This window comes from Diabrotica undecimpunctata, unplaced genomic scaffold (genome assembly GCF_040954645.1).
Source record: "Diabrotica undecimpunctata isolate CICGRU unplaced genomic scaffold, icDiaUnde3 ctg00000572.1, whole genome shotgun sequence".
Classification (NCBI taxonomy): Eukaryota; Metazoa; Arthropoda; class Insecta; order Coleoptera; family Chrysomelidae; genus Diabrotica; species Diabrotica undecimpunctata.
In genome coordinates, this window is record NW_027311887.1 from 455,199 (window position 1) to 460,000 (window position 4,802).

The following is a 4,802-nucleotide window of genomic DNA, read 5'->3' on the forward strand; positions in this document are numbered from 1 at the left end:
TCGAGAGGTGAAGAGTGTATGTGTGCGTGCGTGTGTGTGTGAGTGTGTGTGTATGTGTGTGTCTCTTCGGCTCGCAGAGATAAGAAAACAGCGGTGGCAAGAAGGCCATGCCTGTCGTAATGGGCGACTAATGGGTAGGAGTCGAGAGGTGAAGAATGTATGTGTGCGTGCGTTTGTGCGCGTATGTGTGTGAGTGTGTGTGTGTATGTGTGTGTGTGTGTGTCCCTTCGTCTCGCAGAGATAAGAAAACAGCGGTGGCAAGAAGGCCATGCTTGTCGTAAGAGGCGACTAATGCGTAGGAGTCGAGAGGTAAAGAGTGTATGTGTGTGTGTGCGTGTGTGTGTGTGTGTGCGTGAGTGCGTGCGTGTGTGTGTGTGTGTGTTTGTCCGCTCGGCTTCCAGAGATAAGAATACGGCCGGGGCTAGAAGGCCCTGCCTGTCGAAAGTGGCGACTAATGGGTAGGAGTCGAGAGGTGAAGAGTGTATGTGTGTGTGTGCGTGTGTGAGTGTGTGTGTATGTGTGTGTGTGTCCGTTTGGCTTGCAGAGATAAGAATACGGCCGAGGCAAGAAGGCCCTGCCTCTTGTAAGAGGCGTATAATAGGTAAACATACACTCTTGTGTGCGTGTGTGCGTGTGTGTGTGTATATGTGTGTGTGCGTGTGTGCGTGCGTGTGTGTGTGTCTGTGAGTGTGTGTGTGTGTGTGTATGTGTGTCCGTTCGGCTCGCAGAGAAAAGAAAACAGCGGTGGCAAGAATGCCATGCCTGTCGTAAGAGGTGACTAATGGGTAGAAGTCGAGAGGTGGAGAGTGTGTGCGTGTGCGTGTGCATGTGCATGTGCGTGGGTGCCTGTGTGCGTGTGTTTGTGTGTGCGTGTGTGTGTGTGTCCGTTCGGCTTGCAGAGATAAGAACACGACCGAGGCAAGAAGGCCCTGAATGTCTTAAGATGCGACTAATGGGTAGGAGTCGAGAGGTGAAGCGTGTATGTGTGTGTATGTGTGTGTGCGAGTGTGTGTGTGTGTGTCCGTTTGGATTGCAGAGATAAGAATACGTCCGAGGCAAGAAGACCCTGCCTATCGTAAGAGGCGACTAATAGGTAGGAGTCGAGAGGTGAAGAGTGTATGTGTGTGGGTGCGTGTGTGCGTGTGTGTGTGCGTGTGTGAGTATGTGTGTGTGCGTGTGAGTGGCGTGTGTGCGTGCGTGTCTGTGTGAGTGTGTGTGTGTGTGTCCGTTCGGCTCGCTGAAATGAGCAAGAAGGCCGTGCCTATCTTAAAAGGCGACTAATGGATAGGAGTCGAGAGGTGGAGAGTGTGTGCGTGTGCGTGTGCGTTAGCGTGTGTGCGTTTGTGCCTGTGTGCGTGTGTTTTTGTGTGCGTGTGTGTGTGTCCGGTCGGCTCGCTGAAATGAGAACACGGCCGTGGCAAGAAGGCCCTGGCTGTCGTAAGAGGCGACTAATGGGTAGGAGTCGAGAGGTGAAGAGGGTATGTGTGCGTGCGTGTGTGCGTGTGTGTGTGTGTGTGTGTGAGTGTGTGTACGTATGTGTGTGTCCGTTCGGCTCGCAGAGATTAGAATACGGCCGAGGCAATAAGTCCATGCCTGTCGTAAGAGGCGACTAATGGGTAGGAGTCGAGAGGTGAAGAGTGTATTTGTGTGTGTGTGCGTGTGTGCGTGTGTGTGTGCGTGTGTGTGTGTGAGTGTGTGTGTGTCCGTTCGGCTCGCAGAGATAAGAACACAGCCGTGGCAAGAAGGCCCTGACTGTCGTAAGAGGCGACTAATGGGTAGGAGTCGAGAGGTGAAGAGTGTATGTGTGCGTGCGTGTGTGTGTGAGTGTGTGTGTATGTGTGTGTCCCTTCGGCTCGCAGAGATAAGAAAACAGCGGTGGCAAGAAGGCCATGCCTGTCGTAATGGGCGACTAATGGGTAGGAGTCGAGAGGTGAAGAATGTATGTGTGCGTGCGTTTGTGCGCGTATGTGTGTGAGTGTGTGTGTGTATGTGTGTGTGTGTGTCCCTTCGTCTCGCAGAGATAAGAAAACAGCGGTGGCAAGAAGGCCATGCTTGTCGTAAGAGGCGACTAATGCGTAGGAGTCGAGAGGTGAAGAGTGTATGTGTGTGTGTGCGTGTGTGTGTGTGTGTGCGTGAGTGCGTGCGTGCGTGTATGTGTGTGTTTGTCCGCTCGGCTTCCAGAGATAAGAATGCGGCCGGGGCAAGAAGGCCCTGCCTGTCTTAAGAGGCGGCTAATGGGTAGGAGTCGAGAGGTGAAGCGTGTATGTGTGTGTATGTGTGTGTGCGAGTGTGTGTGTGTGTGTCCGTTTGGCTTGCAGAGATAAGAATACGGCCGAGGCAAGAAGGCCCTGCCTGTCGAAAGTGGCGACTAATGGGTAGGAGTCGAGAGGTGAAGAGTGTATGTGTGTGTGTGCGTGTGTGAGTGTGTGTGTATGTGTGTGTGTCCGTTTGGCTTGCAGAGATAAGAATACGGCCGAGGCAAGAAGGCCCTGCCTCTTGTAAGAGGCGTATAATAGGTAAACATACACTCTTGTGTGCGTGTGTGCGTGTGTGTGTGTGTATATGTGTGTGTGCGTGTGTGCGTGCGTGTGTGTGTGTCTGTGAGTGTGTGTGTGTGTGTATGTGTGTCCGTTCGGCTCGCAGAGAAAAGAAAACAGCGGTGGCAAGAATGCCATGCCTGTCGTAAGAGGTGACTAATGGGTAGGAGTCGAGAGGTGAAGAGTGTATGTGTGTGTGCGTGTGTGTGTGTTTGTGCGTTTGTAAGTGTGTGTGTGTATGTATGTAAGTGTCCGTTCGGCTCCCAGAGATTAGAAGATAAGAATACGGCCGGGGCAAAAAGGCCCTGCCTGTCGTAAGTGGCGACTAATGGGTAGGAGTCGAGAGGTAAAGAGTGTATGTGTGTGTGCGTGTGTGTGTGTTTGTGCGTTTGTAAGTGTGTGTGTGTATGTATGTAAGTGTCCGTTCGGCTCCCAGAGATTAGAAGATAAGAATACGGCCGGGGCAAAAAGGCCCTGCCTGTCGTAAGTGGCGACTAATAGGTAGGAGTCGAGGGGTAAAGAGTGTATGTGTGTGTGCGTGTGTGTGCGTGTGTGAGTATGTGTGTGTGCCCAATCGGCTTGCAGAGATAAGAACACGGCCGAGGAAAGAAGGCCCTCCCTGACGTAAGAAGCGACTAATGGGTAGGAGTCGAGAGGTGAAGAGTGTATGTGTGTGTGTGTGCGTGTGTCCGTTAGGCTTGCAGAGATAAGAATACGGCCAAGGCAAGAAAGCCCTGCCTCTTGTAAGGGGCGACTAATAGGTAGGAATCGAGAGTTGAAGAGTGTATGTGTGTGTGCGTGTGTCCGTGAGTGTGTGTGTGTATGTGTGTCCCTTCGGCTCGCAGAGAAAAGAAAACAGCGGTGGCAAGAATGCTATGCCTGTCGTAAGAGGTGACTAATGGGAAGGAGTCGAGAGGTGAAGAGTGTATGTGTGTGTGCGTGTGTGTGTGTTTGTGCGTATGTGAGTGTGTGTGTATGGGTGTGTGTGTGTCCGTTCGGCTTGCAGAGATAAGAATACGGCCGTGACAAGAAGGCCATGCTTGTTGTAATTAGCGGCTAATGGGTAGGAGTCGAGAGGTGAAGAGTGTATGTGTGTGTGTGTGCGTGTGTGTTTGCGTGTGTGAGTGTGTGTGTGTATGTGTGTGTGTCCGTTAGGATTGCAGAGATAAGAATACGGCCAAGGCAAGAAGGCCCTGCCTCTTGTAAGGGGCGACTAATAGGTAGGAATCGAGAGGTGAAGAGTGTATGTGCGTGTGTGCGTGTGTGTGTGTGTGTGAGAGTATATGTGTGTGTGCGTGTGTGCGTGCGTGTGTGTGTGTCTGTGAGTGTGTGTGTGTCTGTATGTGTGTCCCTTCGGCTCGCAGAGAATAGAAAACAGCGGTGGCAAGAATGCCATGCCTGTCGTAAGAGGTGACTAATGGGTAGGAGTCGAGAGGTGAAGAGTGTATGTGTGTGTGCGTGTGTGTGTGTTTGTGCGTTTGTAAGTGTGTGTGTATGTATGTAAGTGTCCGTTCGGCTCCCAGAGATTAGAAGATAAGAATACGGCCGGGGCAAAAAAGGCCCTGCCTGTCGTAAGTGGCGACTAATAGGTAGGAGTCGAGGGGTAAAGAGTGTATGTGTGTGTGCGTGTGTGTGCGTGTGTGAGTGTGTATGTGTGTCTGTATGGCTCGCAGAGATAAGAACACGGCCGTTGCAAAAAGGCCCTGCCTGTCGTAAGTGGCGACTAATGGGTAGGAGTCGAGAGGTGAAGAGTGTATGTGTGTGTGCGTGTGTGTGTGTTTGTGCGTTTGTAAATGTGTGTGTGTATGTATGTAAGTGTCCGTTCGGCTCCCAGAGATTAGAAGATAAGAATACGGCCGGGGCAAAAAGGCCCTGCCTGTCGTAAGTGGTGACTAATGGGTAGGAGTCGAGAGGTGAAGAGTGTATGTGTGTGTGCGTGTGTGTGTGTTTGTGCGTTTGTAAGTGTGTGTGTGTATGTATGTAAGTGTCCGTTCGGCTCCCAGAGATTAGAAGATAAGAATACGGCCGGGGCAAAAAGGCCCTGCCTGTCGTAAGTGGCGACTAATAGGTAGGAGTCGAGGGGTAAAGAGTGTATGTGTGTGTGCGTGTGTGTGCGTGTGTAAGTATGTGTGTGTGCCCAATCGGCTTGCAGAGATAAGAACACGGCCGAGGAAAGAAGGCCCTCCCTGACGTAAGAAGCGACTAATGGGTAGGAGTCGAGAGGAGAAGAGTGTATGTGTGTGTGTGTGTGCGTGTGTCCGTTAG